At 45.2% G+C, this 20822-nt stretch overlaps 1 pseudogene; it reads right to left on the bottom strand.

Moving 5' to 3' along the window:
• Positions 1-20234, bottom strand: part of LOC119460553 (uncharacterized) — a 234754-nt pseudogene extending 214520 nt beyond the window's left edge.
• Between the last annotated feature and the right edge of the window lie 588 nt (positions 20235-20822).

Below are 20822 nucleotides of genomic sequence, written 5' to 3'. Positions count from 1 at the left end.
GTTTGCTTGTAATATACATATGAGCAGAGATTACATCTGCAGGTTTTATGCCATGATTTATTGTTTGGTTACGCAAGAAAGATCTGTGCTCACTGTCACCACAGCGGCGGTCAGCATACAGGGCTTATACTAGTCGATGTGCTAGCGCTTGCATCAGGAGCACGTGTTTAATGTTTGTACATTTCCACAAATATATCTGGCGAGATACTAACAGACCCAGCAGCAACCACGCCAAACCCCGGGGCGAAGAAACTCTAAACGAGTCTGCTTAAGACAGTCGGTCGAGCCAGTCTTCCAGAGCCGCTCGGTCTCGCATCCTTTTCAACTCAACAAGAGCCATTTGCACTTCCGCCGACATAAACAACTACGCAGTGTCAACGATGTTTGAAAACCTTCAGGGCTCACATCGGGAGACGATCTCGAGGTTCAGCTGAGGATCACGACGCTGGCGAGGACCCGCAAAAAGCACTGGCGCCCACACGTGTTGCAGCTGACAATGCCTTAAATGTTCGTTTTCCTCTTCTTTCTTTTTTTTTTTTTGATACATCAAGAATTTTCGGGAGGTTCGGCGAAATATCAGCTTTTGATAGTAGTACGCAGATTTGCAAAGTGCCATACCCAAAAAATACCGAATGGTCCAAGAAGGCATAACACAATGCTTTGAACTATTTTTTACGTGTTCCTTTTCATTTTAATATTTTGGTTAACTGTGAACTATCGCAATTTTTGTCAATTAATTTTGCCAAAACAAATATTTAACGAACCGAAGTTCTTGTTCTCATTGGAGTTCGTATTAAAGGGAAGCTGAAGCTCTTTTCTAAAAACTGAGTTTTCAAGGCATTTTGGTTTCCCACCCGCTCAATACGAAAATCGTTGCTTAACAGGCCACAAGTCACCGCAGGTCGCTTTAATTGAGCAAGACATTTAGACCACGCTTAAGGGGGGGGGGGCTTCGCTTTTAGGAGTGGAACGCGATAGCATTCAAAGATCTCCGACTGCTTCTCGCGCTCCCCTGCAACTGCAGCTTATGTAACCTACCGGGAAACACTGGCGGCGGACGCTATGCACGACGGCAAGCTTTCCGGTGGAAACGCGGCCTCTTGCGTGGGCCGATCTTGTGTTATTGTTTCGCACTTTTAATATTTCAGTCTGAGAAGATTTAACATAAAAAGCATGCGCGCGGTTGGTGTTTTGTTTCATGACATTTGTTTGTGGGCTGTCATTCTCAAAATTCCGAGAAATAACATTGTAAAGAATGTAAGACAATGTATGAGCAACTTCAGTGATAGAAGAACTCTAATGCCGTAGAGGACGTATACTGCCATTTTCGCTCACGGGACGCCAGCGCCTGCTACGGCATCGACGCCGACATTTCTGCAACACGGGGCCGCTATCGCATTAAAACGAGCAGCAGCGTCTGCGGGAAATGCCGCGGGTTGGTTAACGGGCTCTCGTCATCGTGGGTATCGGCGATGCGCATCATTCGGATAGAGCGTTCACGTGACCCCTGTGTTGACGTAATTCTCGCTTGGTGCGCGAGGGGGGCGTAGCTTCGACGAACATTAAAACGGCGATTGCGGCTCTGCAACACGCGAGAAAACAACTTTAGGAGTTGAATGACAGATGCTGTGGCAGCCCTTCCAAACCAGCATAAATCTTGCAATTCTAAAGCCACATCAAAGAGAGACACATCAGTGGACAGAATTAGACAGTTCCTTCATAAACTGATCACAAGCAAAATCCTTAAGTACTTTGACATCACAGGCGTATAGAGGAACACGTTCTTAGAACGTGGGCCCGGACGAAGGACAAAGGAAGCCGACGGTATACGAGCGCTGCTGCTCCTCTGCGTCCTTTGTCCTTCTTGCGGGCAGCGCTGCGCACCCCTATAAGAACACGCTCAGTTACCAACTCGCCCAGCTTGCGGCGTTAATTCAGCGTAGAAGAAATATGGCTTTCAATATAGCAGAGGAATTTTCATTAACAAAAATCAGATAGAGAAGTGGAGCATCACCGACCCTTGGGGGCCCATCATTGCTGATATTGTACACGAAAGACGACAGACCACCGATGCACACAATACGAGATGTGTCGAGGAGATACATGAGAAAAATGGCTAGAATTTAAGCTTCAACTCCACCGTACGAAAACTTCTACAGAACTATGGATTGACTAACCACTTCAAAGACCTTGTTGCTGTAACATCACACAGCTGGCCGCTTCGCGTAATTGGCGCAGAAGTCTACACGATAAACCGGACAAGACGTGTGCTCACTAGGCTGCCGAAAAAAAAAAAAAAACGTCGCGCTGGTTATGACTGTAGTTCGTAGCCAATGACAGTATACTTTGATAAGCTAGCTCGAAAAATGTATAATAGCACATTAAAAATTCCGACACTGGTTTTTGGCACACGTTCTGGCACTTAGGTAAAATACGCGGAATTCACGAGTGGTTCTTCATGGGCCAGCAAAAATACAGGCGTTCAAATAGTTGTCATATGCATGCGTTCCGGGACAGGTACAAGTATGACGCTGTAAGCCTTGCAAATGGTGGCCAGTATTATATTTGACTCGTAGGATAGATATGGCATCAGGTGCTTAATGCGCTCGCTGATGAACTTCTCGTCGAATAAAATTTATTTATTTTAGCTCGCATTTATCCACATTCGCCCGAAGTCAGACTAGGGAGTGTATGGTTCAATTGAAACAAAAATATACAATGGAAGAAAGATAAGTGGCTGACAGTTAACGCTATTCAAACAAACAAAAGAAACAGACAGTAGTAAATAATCACAATACCTTCCTACTGAATGCAACACACGAAAAATAAGCGCTAATAACGGAGTAACTACGACGCGATGACCAAGAAACAATAAAACTAAAAGGGTTTTGTGAAACATTGAAGCACAGAAATTCGTATTATTGGTTGCAGTAATGCGGTTTCTAGGTACTGTGAGCAAAGTATTATCAGGGACACAAACCACAGCCTTACATACTGCACTTGGTATTCGCTAAACTTCTGGCTGCGGTCTCGTCTTCGGGATGCGCTATTAGGCGGGTAGCTTTAGATACGTTTGGTCTTTAAAACCATTTTTGGGCTTTTACGTGCCATAACCACAATATGATTATGAGTCACGCCCTAGTGGAGGCCTCCGGATTAGTTTTGACCACCTGGGGCTTTTCATCGTGCACCCAATGCCCGGTACACGGCCGTTTGTGCATTTCACCCCGATCGAAAGCAGGCGCCGCGGTCGGGATGTGACCCCGCGGCCTTGTGCATAGCAGATAGATAGATAAACTTTAATCCAAAGATAGTTTTGTGTTGCCCCAATGGGGTATCGCTAATGGTCGGGGCCCCTAGTCCAGGGCTCCGCTGGCTCTTGCCATCTTCTCTGCTCTCTGGATCAGCTTGAGCTGGTCGTCGAGGGCCGAGCTGGACAGCAGTGCCTCCCATTGCTCCCTCGTGGTGTTCGTGTCATGGTGTTCTATGTTGTGTAGCGTGCACTCCCACGTAATGTGGTATAGGGTTGGTGTGGCCCCACACCACGGGCATTCGTCCCTGTAGGCTGTGGGCTGCATGCGATGTAATATGTGTAGGTTCGTGTAAGTGCCTGTCTGGAGCCTACGCCAGGCAGCGGCATCCTCCGTCTTTATTATTCGATGGGGTGGGGGATATCGCAAGCGACTCCCTCTGTGGTAGTTTAGGATTGCTGAATACTCAATACGAGTCGCCGCGAGTAGCTCAGAAGTCGTGACATAAAGGCTAAAAGATCACAATCCAAGTGTTGACGAATGGACAATCGCTTTCTTGTGTTCTCGCTTATGATTGTTCATTCGTCAACATTATACGTTTGTGTCTAGTTATGGGATTGCATAGTAGCAGCTCAAAGCCGTAGCCACCAAGCCGCCACGGCGGGTCGGTTGATTTCAATTTCTGTCATTTGGCACGCGAGATGACTTGAAAGAGGTAATCCGAGAAATGTACGAAGACTTTCGACGGGAACACATTTTTAATGCTGCGCCACGTTAGCAGCGAAGTGCGTTGATCAGTTTTGAGCGCCTTCTAATCTTTAAACGTTTATTGTTGACACACTCGAGAGTATGTCGAACATTAGAAATGTATAAAAACTGCTTGAAGTTGCGCATTTCAAAATTATTTTGAAATGCGCAAGGGGTATTTTGCTCGGGAGTTCCTATCTAAGTATATAAAAAACGAGAAATCGCTTTTCCTGTCAACCGCTGCACCGATTTTTAGGAAGTTTGGTGCAGTTAAAATAACACGCTGAAATCTAGTGACTGTACCAAGCAGCATCTTTGGCCTTCTTGTTTTGCGCAAAATAAAGATCGGGACACTGGGGAAAGAACAAAGCCCATGGCAATACGAGAGCAATGAAGAACGAGTCGCCGCGAGTAGCTCAGAAGTCATGACACAAAGGCTACAAGATCACAATCCAAGTGCTGACGAATGGACAATCGCTTTCTTGTGTTCTCGCTTATGAATGTTCATTCGTCAACGTTACGTTTGTGTCTAAAATTTTCAAGGTGCTCTAGTTATGGGCAAGTAGCTGTGCTGAAATGTTTAACGCAAACCACGATGGTTTCTTGTCGCTAACTGTTAATTATAAAGCCACCACGGAAAGAGCAACCTGTACATTGTAAAAGCAGCTTCCCAAGTATTACTGAACGCGTTGACATATGTATGCGTTTGTCATAAACACTCTGACAAGCGTTGTGCGCACATTGTTAGCTGTTGCTGCTATCACACTTCTGCAATGTAAACTTGCGAAATAGAAGCAGTGTTGTCACTCATACATATTCACCGCCAGTGTCGCATATTCTCTGACGTCGGATTCATATTTTGACTGCATGTGCGAAATGCGAGAGAGCTCGGGGGCCTCTCGTGATCGTGTTTTTCGCATACATAATGCGCGCCGTGCCCGTAGGCTTTCACAGCGACGACGCGGAAACGCGCTCGAACGCCGTCTATGCCGGCAAGACTGCACTTGCAGCGAATCCTTGTTTTCGCACTGCAATGGCGGCTTCCTTCGCATTCGCCCTCAGCCATGGGAAGTTTCAGCGTTGCTCTCTGGCAGTTTCGTTGCGCTCGGCCAAAAACAATATAGCCCGTTTGCCAGTGACGCTTTTTTTTTTTTGTCGACGTCAAAGGTGTATGTGACAATGCCGGTCGCAAATACATTCTAAGCTCTCTAGACGCTCTTGCTTGGAATAGTTAATAGCATAGATACAGGACAGCCTAGAAAAGAGGTTTTTGTCGCGGTGGCCGAAGATGGTCCCAACATGCCGTCTCGTTTTTCGGGCACTACATTGTTCGACTTTCATGGCCCTTCCTGCCGATCTACCAACGCCGATTACATGGACCCTCAAGGTCGGCTCAACGGCTGGCAATGCTGGCTACGGAAAAGTGCGCGTTGGTTGTTTTTACACCCAAAACAGTATCCTCATACCTTGTTTCTATCAACGGACAACTAGATTTTTTGAGGCTAATGATTTTTTGTTGCTCGTCACCGACCGCTACATTTCGTGGAGCACCCATTTTGCCCGTTGCCTATAGCTGTTTAATGTGTCGTATGTTGGGGCTATGCAGAACCCTGCTTCTGCGCATCACAGTCTTCGAGTATTTGTCGTATGCATAGGCAAGGGCAGCATTCACTTCCTCCACAAGTATCAGCGGCTGCACACGAGTCTATGGCTACATCGATTGCGTGCCCCAAATTCAGCATCAACTGATATTGCAGGGCTCTGTCTGATCCCAAACCACGTCGACTCTGTTACGGTTTGTATTCGCCATCGTTCAAATATCTCAGACCAGCACTTGGCTTCCCTGCCGGTACAGACAGCTAGCGCATTTTTCGCGGATAATCATTCCTCATTATGGCTGCATAAGCATCAATTATAAACCAGGGGCAGAACCTCCGCCTATTCTGCGCTCCCTTCTACATCGTCAAATGTGTCTCACTATTCTTTAAATTACGAAGAAATTCACGAGAGTGCTATTATTGAAATTAAATTGCGGCTTTTTTATCATTCCAAAGATGCACAGAGGACCATGAGGGACGCCGTACTATAGTTTAAGGCCCCAGGTTCACTTTGATCACTTGGGGCTCCTTGACGGCAGCCGAAAACACAGCGCAGTGCACGAGATGCCCTGCATTCCGCTTCCATCGCAATGCGCCCAGTATCGGACCCGCGACCTCGTCCTGACCAGCTGCATGGCATAGCCTCTGAGCTTCCACTGGGGCGTGTACTCTAAAGAAAAACAGGTCTTACATTTAAATCTCTCACGTTTTCCACTACGGCATTTCTCAAAGCTCTAGTGTCGCGTCAGGCCGCTAAACCTCAAAAATAATTATGCGTGTTATGAGTGTCACGCGTAGTGGCAACGCGACATTTAGGCATCTATGAGATAGCCACGAAACAGCGTACGTTTCCAGCTTGGGTAGGAAACTGGCAGGTCGCACCACTTTGCTTGCGCATCGGCAGCACCCTGCAAGGCGGCCTGTCTCTCCTCTTCTAGTTAATTTACCGTTGTCCCTTACCTTTCACCACCGAAATAAGGAATCTGGGCATCACTCTCGCATTTTCTAGCTCGCGTATTACGTGGTTCTTCGCGCAGCACCAGACGCGGCATCTAGTACGGGTGCACACACCGGGTCTTCTGGCACCTGTCCATATCGATATACTGAAGTGGTTTATCGTGACACACCGCACAGCAATATCAATGTTTCACGTGGCCCCAATTTCCCTGATTTTGCGATCGGCAATTGGTAGAGGCCGAACAAAGCTCAGCAGCTATATATTGGACGCATGTCAACGCTGCGCTATGGTGTAAACTAGTGACACTGCAGTGATCCCGGTGATACAAGCCACGGCTCTTTTGATCCCCGACGGCCGGCGCACTCGTCACCGTTTCGGAGCACGCTATATATCCTCATTGCGACCGTCTTGTGTCAACGAGACGGGGTATTTATTGCGAAATCGCATAACGTCAGTACTGTGCAGCACCTCTATTTCAGGACCATTCATCCTGGCTTTTTTTTTTTTTTTACATTACCTCCTTGGGACGATATTTGTTAATATATACCATAGCAGATGAGAGATGAAGTCACGTAGTCTTTCTTAAGGCGGTAATCGCAGGGAGAGTATACTGACCATGCGCAGACTCTATAGGCACGTTCCCAGATGCCGAGGCGTGAAGCGTATAGTTGCGTTTTACACGGTACAAGTGCAGCGGCGGCATCCGGTGCAGGCTAAAGATACGAAAAAATCTAGGTTCTTCGTGGCTTTACTCCCTCTGTGAACTATATTTACCATCTTTTTAATAGCGGAGCTGTTCAAGCTCTTCGTTGCGCCGCGTAGCATAGACCAGAAACCGCGCCTGGCGACGACGTGACCGCACGTTGCCTAGCAACCACTTGGCACAGCTGCGCCTCGCTTCGCCTAGCTTCGGCAACGCTCCTTCAACGCTGCGCCAGCTGCTACGACCGCGCACCTGCTCCGTCTTGCCATGACGTCACTTCGCGTCGCCTAATAACCACTGGGCATAGCTGCTTCCCCGCTTCGTCTAAGCATGCCATCGCTTCTTCAAGCTCTTCCCGCTGCCTATCCCAGCTACCGCGCGCATGCTTCGCCTAGCCACACCCGCACCGCGCGTCCGCCGAGGGATCACGTGACCTCACCAGAACTCCGGCTCCCGCCTAAACCTCCTCGCTCCGCCGGATAGGCGGTGCCAAAAGCCATGACGTCAGTGCGCGCCAACACGGTTCGCGGAGACGTTTTGCAGCGCAAGAGTAACACGGACACAAAAGAACACATGGGATGACAGACAAGCGCAACGACAGACAGACAGCGAGGGCTGTGTGATCTTTGTCTAACTGTGCCGGGCAAGTGTGGAGGCCGAGCTTAGTGGTGACGTCACCTGGAGATAAAAGCTCGGAGCCGCCGCGACGGCGGTAGAACTCTCGTTGAGTCTGTGGCGAGTACATGTAGCCTTGACATGGGACGACCAAAGAAGATCCGGACACCCGAAGAAGAAGCCGCTCATCTTGAAGCGCGTCGCGCGGCCTAGCGAGAATCTGCGCGTCGGCGGCGAGCCGATTCGGAATACCGTGCCTAGCAGAACTTAGCATTTCCTGGCAAAACTTAGCCAAGCCTAGTAGAACCTGGAAGAAGCTAGGTCGATCACCAGCTCCGCTGTTTACTCCACCTTTGCACCACTAGTGCAAGCTGCCTTCATTTTTTATTAAAAAAGCTTCGGCACAATCTGAACCGTTTCTCCCAGATAAAAGAGCAAGGGTGCGCCCCCCAGTCGCTGAGACTGCGACTCCTACGTCACGGGGAGGCCTGAAGCTGTAGCGACGGCTAAAATAATGGATGTATGAATCATTTGGCGCTTGCCTGGAGTGGCAGAAACATAAACTGCGTGGAAAAAAAAAAAAAGAATTGAATGCACACATTTTGGCATACTGCGGTTAGTAAAGTATGGATTTCGCGCCTCAATCCGTTGCTCGTAGTTCAAGCATGTTAGAGCGTTGATACACCAAAGATGAAACATGGAAGTTCCTCCAAGACGATGAAAGTTTATCCTAAAAGATAGGCTAAGCTGTTTGCAAGGCCGTTCCGAGGCTTCAGTGCACACACAATTTTTGCCAACCTGAGCATTGGAAGCTTTGGGAAAGGAGCTTGACCAACACTCATTGAGAAAACAAAAAAAAGTATTTGCTAGAATTCAGCTTATTAGAATTAAAAGCACTGCATCTCTGGCTAGCAGCATGGGCCCACAACAAAAGCGTCAAATTGTGTGTGAGGATAGAGATTATTCCGAGCAGTGAAACGAGACCTAAGTGAAAGAGGACAAAAGTAGAACAACGCATGGAGTCAAAATGCTGATACAACTGACACATTACACGTGCGCCACGTGTATCTCACAACATATTTAGGTTTTTACTCGCAATGCGACACCACTTGAACGTGCATGCCGATTTGTTTAAGTATGCATGTTTGTTTAACTGCCTGCATTCGGGACGAATTTTATACAACTACCAGTGGGGGATAGTAGCTTAATTAGGTGAAATCGGCTTGAGAAGCGCGCCTACACACCTGTACTCAGTCTGAACGTGGAATCGGAAGTGTCACCAGCATGGTAGTTAACAGTTGTCTGCGGCTGAAAATCCCAGAAAGGTTGTGAAAGCTTGAAAAATCAAGAAAGCCAGCGTAGGCAATCGCACAAATGCATGCAGCATGAAGAAAATAATCAATAAATAGCCGGAGCCTGAAGCTTCGAGCCATGTACTTAAATAGCTTAAAAATACTTTTTCTTTGTTTCTATTTTTCTCTGCTTACCACCGCGTCAAATTTGTGAGAATGCACCCCAGGGCTGCCACTACCTCAAGAATAGCTGCTTTGAAAATTGTTGTTCGAGCTTCTACATCATGGGGAGGCTGAGAGGAGCAACCACAGTTATGAAAATTAAGTAAAGCAATGAAAGAGGCGCATCATTACGTTGCGCTGAGTTATACACTACAAAGGAGGCAGCAAGGAAAATGTCATTTGTCATAAAATATGATTGCGCGTCGTCCGTCTGCGTCCTTGTTCCCTTCTTTGCAATTTTTTTTTGCCAGTGTAAAACTCAGTGCAACTTAATCGGGATCTCAGTTATGAAAAAGTGCTATGCAAATTAGGCAACGCCGTGTTAGGTGCTTGTGTTGTTCCCCTTTCTTGCGACCTGATCTGGCATATATTGTCATTTGCCAGTAATCCAACAACAGGTACAGTGCAGCTAGACGGCACCGAAGGCACAATGCACATCTCTCTCTCTCTCTCTCTCTATGAAATTTTGAAACAGCTGTTTTGAAAAAGAGCTTTCCATCAGCAAAACAGGTTGTGTCGAAACTGTTAACTGCTAAGTCACTAAATATTAGCGTGTGTAGTCTGTGGCATATTCAGAAGTTAACAGACGGTTTTGAGTACGCTCGTGCAAGGATTATCGTTATTTTTATCCTGGATATTCAGACATCCCTGAAGTTCTCAAACACCTCTCTGCGTTGTAGCACTATCTGCGTAACATTGGTGATTCTTGGAACTATTAGCGGACTGACATCCACAGGCCTTGTTAGACCAACATGGTAGAAAGTTTATCCAGCCTTAATATTTTCTTCATTGTTTAGTGTAAAAGGTTCTCGCAATATCCAGAATGTGTTGCCTTCGACGCAAAGCGTATTACTGTCACCATGTGTTTAGTTACTTCAACGTTTCGGCGGTGGACGATGTCACTTGCTCAATTTCGTTTCAGCCTTGTTGTACCCGCGGTGTTCTATTCCTGAGCACGATGTTCGATTCCCGGCTGCACTGCACTCTGATGGGAGGCAATGCGCGGACGCTCGTGTACTAGTGGCTGCAAGTTTAGAAAGACCCAGGTGGTCCCAATTTATCCGGAGCCCCACCACTACAGCGTCTCGTACTGCCCTTGAGTTGTATCTGGTGTTGATCCTGATAAACAATTAATCACATTTCTTACATAATCGCATATTGTCCGAATGTCTGTCAAGGGTAAAACAACTTTTATGTGTCGTTTTATTATGTCGTTCCTGTGTTCGTTTCCTGTCTCACTTTTTTATTGCGCGCTGCACAAATCTCGTACGATTCGACAAGGTGTACCAACTATAGCCCGAGAGCGGATTCTTCGGCGCTTTGACGTCCACTGGCTGCGTCCTCCCCTTCTTCCATCACCGACCGTTCATTGAGTGACGTAAGCAAAGAAGCGAATGGTTCGCTTTGTAAAGCGTCACATTATCGCACCCCAGATATCTAACCTACAGGTCGCTACATTCATTGATGGTTTTATTTCCGCTATACGCACGACCATTCAATTTAGTTGCAATATCTTCATGTCGGCTTTCAGGCACATTTTTCCAGGCGAATTAAGCGTCTCATTTCAAGGTTTTGTCATTTCCGCTGGGAGATGCGACTGCTTATGACGCTAGCAAAGGAAACATGCAAACTATATATCGTAATGAATTGCCTACAATATCATATTTAACAATTTGACTACGAATAAACAGCATCATGAAATTGTTTTCGAAATGTTAATGCATGATAAACCTTATTTAAACGGTTGTCTCTTTTTTCTTATGTATCATATTTTTCTGCACGGATACCAATAAACCTGCATTATCCCTACTGAAAAAAACGCCGTATTCACCATAACTCCTATATCCAATAACATCATATGACATATAGAAAAAACGGGTTTTTGTATAGGATCCTATATGTCTCATATCGGATTATTGGATATCGAAATTATAGGGCAGATGGATTTTCAATAGGGATGTTGCATACTTTGTATCCTTACTGAACCTGCATTAACTCCCACTTTAAAATGTAATTGCATATTGCACTTGATTGAATTGGCGTTTTATTGCGATAGCAATTATATGGACACTCGAGGCGCATTTCCGACCTCGTCATCGCCCTGAGGTTCCGCATAAAGCCCAAGTGCGATAACAGCGTGGCCGCGCGCTGTGTGTGCGAGTGAAACCGTGCAAGGGTGAACCGACGATGGTGGCTCGACCTTGCGCGCGCAAGACAGGAAGGCGGGGAGCAAGCGCGCCGTCTTCCATCGCGCGCAAGGCACCGTGGGGGGTTTACTCTGGCGGCTTTGAAAGTGATCTGCGATGTGGACGGAGTGCGTCGAGGGCTGATCGCTTTGTGTGCGCTGTCGTCTCGCTGCTTAGCTTGCGTCCAAGCGAGAGGCAGCATGAAGGTCAATTCGCTCGCTGCTGCCACCGCGCTTTCCTCACACCAGCAATTTGACAGCGAGTGTCCGCAGTGAGATGTGTTCATGTTTGCCTGTGCGCGCGTGACACCGTGCTTGGTAATTTAGTTAGTATGTTTGATCATGCACAGTTAGTAAGCGAACGTTTACAAGCTTATACGGCCGATAAAACTACTATCCTTACTTCGTATAGCTGTCTAATAATTTGCTATCGCAATTGATGCTTTGCCTTTCGGGCGAAACTGCGACTTTTTTCCGTGCTTAAGTTCACCTATTCTCTTTGTCTGTCACTGAAGTTATCTTCGTGAATTAATTTTCTGTGTGAGCATATTCATTTTTCTATTCCAATTTTACATGCTTGTATTATTGTATAAATGGGGGTCTGTATGATGTAGCAAGCATATCTCTTGTTGCATATACCATTATCCCGTGTTCACTATATAACAGGAGGTCCCTCGAATATCTCTCACCTTGGAACCTCCTCATGCACTGCGGTAAATGAATACTTCTTTCACCTTGCGCGTTATACAAGTAATAAACTTCAACCTGTGTTGATGCACATGCCATCCGTACGGTCAAACTAGACCGACATACCTCCATTCTGAGCACGTTGATTCAATATTGGTTCCACACGTTCACCAATCTTCTGCGATAACTCTTGCGCTGGTAAAAAACATTCCTCGAAACTGTGCAATCGATGTCGAAGGAGTTATAACTTTCTTCTTCTTTTTTTGCGCATGTGCATAACTCCGTGCCCCCTAGCTCGCCGAAAGAAAAAACACTTCCGGCTCATTAGTGACCATTTTCTGACCTTCCCCAAGCACGTCCAACTGCATCAGAACAGTGGCGAGGATAACGAAATGCTCTAAGCAGCCTGTGTACTGGGTTTGTCGCTGGTATAGCTTTTGTAATATTGCGATACAACCTAGAAAGCAAGAAGGCTCCTATACACATGCAGTAGTTTACAAAATACATCATATTTTACATTTACGACCTTAAAGCGTGGTAGAGCTGTAATATGTGTAGGTAGGTAGGTAAACAACTTTATTGATTCACGAGAGCATCATGGGAGAGGGGGAGGAGGAAGGAAGTCGGACGACGATGGGCCGCTATAGATTGCCGGACACTTTTGTACTTCGGTGACCCCTGTGGCCCAGCCCACTGTCCGAAGCTGTAGCTTCGGTTGCGCGGCTCCCATCGCTCCTGGAGTTCTGACCCTTGCCACGGGGGCTTGGGCTCAAACAAACTTAAAGGCAGCTGTGAAATAATGTGTTTGCGTGAGAAAAGTGGATATTTACCCAAACATTAAGTCGAGCTCTTTCTTACCTGGAATAATTGAAAATGTCTGATTACATTATTATTTGAAAATTACGAGTGACTGCAATTTCAGGCAAACGATTTGATTCAACTACAGACTGACAACGACGAGGTATAGATTTCAGCATATTGTGAATGACAGCTCAGAGTATTATCGACCATTCTTGTTGGAGCTGGAAAAATTCGGGTCATGGCTGATTGCTGTTTTCGGCTTGAGGCAACGTTACCGTTCTTCCCAAAAGTGTTCTAAAGGGTTCAGATCCGTAGGCTGGCTAGAGCCAATCCAGCACGGTCACTTTCCTCTCCTTAATCGAACTCTTGACAACGCCGGATGTGTGCTTTGGGTCGCTGTCTTGCTGAAATATAAACTGACCACCAAATTTCTTTATACCCGTGGAAGCATTGTCTTCTCTATGGCGTTCGTGTACACTTCCTCAGCCATTGTGGCATCAGTTCTGTGATTCTGTGAAGTGAGCCAATTCCATGAGCTAAGAAACAACTCTACACCACAGTTCTTCCTCTGCGCTTCACAGATCCTCACTGTAGTGAGGATTGAATTTGTCCTCTTTAGGACGTCGCACGTAACGCATCCTGTCTCTCCGGAAGAAAAGAAATTTGTGTTCATCTGTCAAAACGACTTTTCCCATTGATTATAAATCTAGCTGACATGCTGTTTGGCCCACTTTACTTTATAAGTCAGTTCCCGCTGAAAAATGCTTTCCTAGCTGGGCTGCGTGCATTCAGTCCAGAAGATCGTAGCCGACGTCTTATAGTTTTTGCAGGCACGGAGGGCTCCAGATCTGAGGCTTACTTTATGGAAACTTCAATAGTTGTGACTTTGGGTTACGTACCGCTTTCTACAACAATCATGCTGGCCACTGCAACCTACGTGGACCGGTGCCGTCCAGGAGAACATCCTACAAGAACACCTCTCGTAACAATGTTTCTTTTGACAATTCAGGAAATTTTCTTCTTTCTGGGGTTTTTACGTGCCAAAACCAGTTCTGATTGTGAGGCACGCCGTAGTGGAGGGATCCGGAGTAATTTTGACCACCTGGGGTTCTTTAACGTGCAAAATTGTTCATACCACCAAGCTAGTGGACATGAGATTCTTAGCTGAGAACCCAAAACAAAAATATGATATTTTCTTGCCTAACTTAGAGCAATGAAGGTCCCAAAACTGTATCCAGCTGTAGCAACAATGATCAATGATACTCCAAGCACTCATTGGCGATTTGCTGGAATCCATACTTCGTCACTGTCAAGATGTATTCGAAGCAAATGATTTCCCTTCAAAGTGCTAACTTTTTTTTTACAAATTTGTAGGTAGAGTGTCTTAAGCTGTCTTTTACCTGGAGAACACAGCCACTCATAAGTTTCATATGCTTATGTACTCAGGTTATTTCAAGTGTTCTGGTTAAGAAAGACTGCGGCTTCATATTTGGGAAAATACCTTGTCTCATGCTAACGCTTTATTTTATAGTTACGTTACAGTTCGTTTACTGTGTTAAGCGTTCTACCTTAATGTTGGACCGAAAATGCAAAATATGACATATTCTTGTGTGCTACTGTGCACTTAAAAGCTACGGCAAACGTCTCGGCTTCATCAAGCTACGCCAGTATATCCCGATCGCTGCCGAGTACCACATTTGCGCAAGATTGCGTATGCTGTGATATGCTACGAAATAAAGTTTGCGAACGCATCAAACTTGGACAATTGAAAGCCGGAACAATAAAAAAATGGTGCGAACTTTAAACATTTCGAATCCCCTATATAATGCCACTTTTAATGTCAATCATATGATATTTCAGCCAGTATACCACGAGCATTCGCCAAATGGTGATGACTAAACACAAGGAAAAATGTCATAAACTATCAGTTATCCACGAGAGCATAAAAATGCACAAGAACTAATATTGAAGAGATTTTGAATCAAAACACACCTAGCAGAATAAGTTAACCTCTGTTCCCATCCAAGAATGATAGGGTACTGGTTTTGTCGGCAGATAGTCAGACAGCAGGCTTACGGCAAAACAACGCATTTTATGCAGCGGCGTCTAAAGCTTTTGTGACTGGGCGACACTTGCCAGCGCATAACATAACATCGTCATAATCATAGGAGCCAAAAAGATAGACTTTTCTTGGTTATCGCAAACATGTCTGTACAGAACTTGCGTTATTTTTTTTTTATAAATTTTGCACATAAGCCTCCTTGGACAACGCGAGAAGCCAGCAAACATTGATGTTCAATGTTTGGTTATTTCACAAGTACGTCTCCCGGCATTTTGATATTATTCTGTACTTTCGAGTAATTTAGGTATGTCGTTGTGTGGCTTTTGGTTCAAGATAACGGCAGCCCTGACAGGCCGTGAGATTGAACCAGACCACTTAAACTGGCTTATCACAGATGTCCATGCTTGTTGACTCACCAGGTGTCACGTGAACTATAGTTCAGTTAACTTGACGTATTCTGCAACAACAACCGCTGCGACACCACCGGCAGGCTTCATGCAGTTCTTATTATTTTTTTTCTGCAGTCTAGACCATGTGGTCCATCTGTGCGTTCTACGGCTGCTTAACGCTTGTAGCCGATTTCTTCTGCAGACGGAACCATATGGGTGCACTGCATTGGCAGCGGCCGCAAGTGACTGCGGGCTATGGGGCGTCGCCGACCGGCCTTCGGGCGACTGCCCTCACCAAGCTGCTCTCGCAAAACTGCCAGAGTGTCGTCCCGGACTGCGCTCATCAAGGAGTCGTCAGGCAACATCCAAGCCACCCATGTGACTAACTACCATCGGTGGATTGATGATACACACTTCATAGGCCTATCTTGTACTTTGTTGAAGATAATCAGCAAGATATATATATATATATATATATATATATATATATATATATATATATATATATATATAAAGAGACAGAGAGAAATAGAGAAAAGTGAAGCAGGTTCCGGCGTGCCTGTATCCGGCGAAAACGTTGCAATTGAATAGCGGGTGTTTGGAGCAAGCTTGTAGGTTAATACGCATCGCCCAATCATCAGTGGCGGCTGACAAACTTCTCATGAATGACCTCCAGTTATGTGGAATAGGGTGTTGCTAAAACGTTCAATAAATTTCTAAAGCTGAACTCAAGCAGTAGACAGCACAGTTTTTTAAACATGCGACATTTCAAAAAGATAGTCCAGTCTACAAGGTGTTCCCTTGATATTTACCTGATTCTTTTATCGCCCGTCACAGACCGCGCAACCAGAAATATACAGAGCTAGACATGGCATGCGCGCTAAATTCACAGTTACCAGTTATCTAACGTTTAGGAAATGCTATCGATTCTAATTACTGAGCTACGGCACATGCCAACGCATTCCGGTACGTCCTTTTTAATTCGATAAAGCTGATAATGTACAAAGCGCTGTCTCACCTTAAATATTATTCTGAGATTTTCCAGGGGTAAATTTCACGCACACAAAAATTGTAGATGTACGGCACAATATAGCACTTTTCGGTGCACAACGAACCTTGATTATAAAGCATGTACGAAGAACATTTCTTTTTTCATATTAATATGATAGCACCGCATAATTCCTACGAATGCAGCTCAGGTATAAGAAAGAAAAGTGATCTTCATTTATTTCGCCCTCGGGGTCGAATAGGGCTTACAGAAAAGCGCCAGTGAAAAGGGCAACGTTAATAATACACTCAAGGTTGTTAAATTGGTTTATTAAATAACTTGTAAAAAGAGTTCATCTTGTTGAGAACATTATAATTTCTGGAAAGAGGAAGACTTTCTCCATGAAGGTCGTTCGTATAACTTCAAAGTTTACGCGGTACAAGTTACTGACAGAAAGAAAACGCCTTACCTGATATATTGCAAACCTTAAGAGGTTGGTCAATGCGATATGCTTGAACAAACTTAACCCGTACATGATGGTATGCTTTATTCAACATCGCCAATTCAGACAATTTCTCAAGAGGTCCAAATGGGAGGGCCTGTTTGACCTCTTATAAAATATCCATAACCGCTACATTTCCTACTATTCGATGAATAAGGACTAATGTTTATAGCCATTTCTTTGATGCCTTCCCATAGCATTTGATGCCTTCCCATATGAATCCGAATATGACGCTGCGTCTGGCTTCGGCTGTCAGGTACATTGCGAACATAAGTTATCAAAGGTAACCTAATGCTGAACGATAAACGTTGGCTTTAAGTGATTATTTTTTCGCTTTGTTCTTCTGAACAGCAAGAACAGTCTTCTGTGTTTTTTTTTTTTATCATGGCCTGTGTTTAGATTTCCGAGGAGCAATTTATTGCAAATATCATGAGAATCCTTCTTTTTTACGCTGTTTTTGTCAACTTATTGCGATTAGACATATTACAGAAAAAAGAAATTTCTGCAGTAGTAAACGCAGCGTACGATGTGCACAGATAACCAATATTAGCACCTTACATGTGTTTCGGATGCCTACATGTGCCTAAAGCTCTACACCTGTGTCATTTGAACAAACACTTCATCACACAATTCTCGCGTCTAAATTAAAATAATTTAATTCGCACAATTAGGATAAATAAACGTTGCAAGATACACTGAATACGCACTAACTATGGTTTAAGAATGTTAAGGTGTCAATTAACATTGCATCTGGCCGGAAATTCGCGTAATGCTCTTACCTGAAATTAGGTTTTTTTTTTCGCATTGCTTGTATTTTCTTACATCGCTCAACTTTCTTAGCACTTAACGCTTTTGCTTGTAATATTTTCACCTATATGCAGCCCTGTTCATATGTTATAATACTCGTTAATTCTATTGATGTAGAACATGTTTTCAGTTTATATTACGTTCGCCCACGCAATTTTATCAAGCGTATATGTTTGTGTTTACGTTAATTCATCACGTGACTATTGTCTGTTTTTTTTTTTTTTTTTGTACACTGCTTTTTCTGTGCGGGGTGCAGAAACCGTCAAGCTTGACGAGTAACTTTTTGTTAGAGCTGCAATAAAACTTAATAACATTTCGATTGTTTCCAATGCGGGAATCGAAGTACGTAGCACGTGAAATGTTCATTTTCACTCTGTTGCTTTAAACAAGCCGATCAAAATAAGCGATGTTATGCGGCTTTAATGAATGATGCTGTAAACTTTTGCTGTATTTAAGCTACTTAGTATACTTATGGTCTCGATGTGTGCCTCGTACACATGGAGCTCTGGCGCCATCGGGTCTGCGGTACACTCTTTGCAGGCTACTACCAACGTCTTCATGTGGCAACAGAACGAAGTGTATTGAATAAAAATTTAAAGTTTTCCGGGAGTGATATAGCACTCATCAGTTAGCGCTGAAGAAGTTTAATTACAGCTCTACCTGTTGCCGTTTTAGGAAGGCCATGTGTCTGTTGAATTGGTTGAACTAAAGTGCTCGCTATCTGTTTGTTGATTGAGACTGTTAGCTTCAATAGAGGGTCGCAACACGAGTAATCTAGGGCTATATCTAAGGGCCATGTCTGCCGTCAGCACTGGCTGCGTGGTGCTGGCCCGCACGCGTGCTCAATGCGCTTACCTCCTAGCTGCTACTTAAGCGTTATCACCACAAATAGACAGATTTGGCCTCCTCGGTATCTGCGACGAAATCTCTGATAATATAATCATTCGTTGAGTGGAACACTCAACGAGCGAAGAGGTTACAATGTCATTATAAGACTTACGCTGTGCAACGAAATTTGCCAACTTTTGCCAACAAGATGATTTTTATTGAAAAAATATTTGCTTTGCTTTTACTATAACGCGCAAGCATATCTAATATCGAATATGAAGATCATAATGATGATTATATTTAGTTGTTGTCCCTAACGTTCTAAATTATGCCATTCTCATATAAGCTGGCGCTTAATAAATAACAACGCTGCGAGCCATGTTTATTTTTCTTTGTTTGTACGTAGTAGCAAGCTGTGTCAGAAAAACACTATGTGTATAGCACCTGCGTGGGCTGATGCCTTGCAATGACCCAGGAAAAAAACGAAAAGTTGGCAAAGTCATTGTGCCGAGCAATTCTTAGGGAGAAAATCTAGGACGCTATAAATATTACATAATATCTCGCATCGCTTATATTGTAATGTGATAAGAATCAAGCAGCTAACCACGGATGTGTGATGTCGTCAAGGGCCATGTGACACAGTGAGACCTTCGCAGTGCGTACCTGCTTCAAGCCGAGCGTGAAGCTTAGGGTGAGTTGGAGTTAGTGAGTTGCGGCCACCAGTCCCAGAAGATGGAATTTTTGCCAACGCGAATGAAATTCATACATTTGTCTCCAATGAATTGTCTACAGTAGAATGCTCTCTGTGAATCGTGGTTGTACGATACGTAGCATTTTTGGCAGCTCATTGGTTGCCTAGATTTTCATATTATTCAAAGGTCCTCTGGTAATGTAGCGAGTACAACTTGGATTTATGTTCGGCAAAATGATGCCGCTTTATCAAACATACTTCCAGATAAACCAACCTGGGCATTTAAAAAGGAAGAAACGGATAGGTGAGGCACTGATGGCGTATATCTTGGCGACCTTGTTTTCATGGGACGCTTGCTGATAATTTTTCTATCTTTTTTTTCATAATAGTGGCAGCCGCAATCCGCATCCACAGGCACATAAAGGTAACTGACTCCATCAGCAGTTGACGATACATTGCCTAATTATTCACCCAGTTGGTTGGACGATGACAGGCGGCGGCTACTCACCTGATGGCTGCAAACTTTGCTCCCCCGGCGACCAGCGCAAGGACGAAGAGTAGCCGAACTGGGACCTCCGGTGCAGGGAAGACGAGCGGCTGTGCTACAACAACGTCCTGAGTCGGGCACGGGCTGAGATGCGCTCCGGGGACGAAACAAACGAAACTCGCGAGCACACGCCGCCGCCAAAAAAGTCTTTCCAGCAAGGCCGATAGCAGGCGAATTTTTCGCACCCGTGTGGCCGCCGCCGCAGTCCGAGGAGTTCCACTCACCGGGGCTGCCCCCTCTCTAATAAAGCTCGCTTTTTATTGGCTGCGTGGGAAGGAACGCTCCGCGCATGCGCCCAGGTCGCGCGCCGCGCAAACCTCCTCTCCTCCCGTCCCTCCCACCACCTCGTCCCTTTCGTCCCGAGGATCCTTTCTCCCTCTATTTGTTCGCCCCTCTCGCCGTCTCCCTTAAGGCAACTGGTTCCCTCAACTTGTCGCTTGGTTTCCTTTCGTCTGATGCTGCAAGACGCGTGGTAGGGCTGTAAGAAAAAAGAAAGATAGAAGAAAAAAGCTGCCAAAGCTGCAGGGGTCGTCAAATGTCTACTGCGTCAAGACACTCATCATGAAAAGTATTTCACGCATTACGATGGGCGGCCGAGTTTCTTTCGACAGACGGGGAAGAAAAATGCGTGCGTTTGAGGACCACTGTCATGACAACGGGACGCGAGGCACCAAAAGAGAAACGGCCGAAAACCTGCTATAAAGACTATATTAGAAATGGTGCTCGATGGTGGCACTGCGCCGGATTTTTTTTTTTTTTTTTTTTGATGGATCAAAGTTATTAGCCCAATAGGCCCATATCACCCGTGGACACATATATGGGATCATGAACGGCTGGGTCGCATGAAGTGTACAAGGAAGAGGAAAGAAAAGGCATATATGACAGCGATGGTCGCGGCGAAAGTCAGAGAAAAAATTTCCCGTGTCCGCAATATTGTATGTCTTCTAGA

This window comes from Dermacentor silvarum, chromosome 8 (genome assembly GCF_013339745.2).
Source record: "Dermacentor silvarum isolate Dsil-2018 chromosome 8, BIME_Dsil_1.4, whole genome shotgun sequence".
Classification (NCBI taxonomy): domain Eukaryota; kingdom Metazoa; phylum Arthropoda; class Arachnida; order Ixodida; family Ixodidae; genus Dermacentor; species Dermacentor silvarum.
Note: the sequence above shows the minus strand (reverse complement) of the source record. Positions and strands in the feature narration are given on the sequence as shown.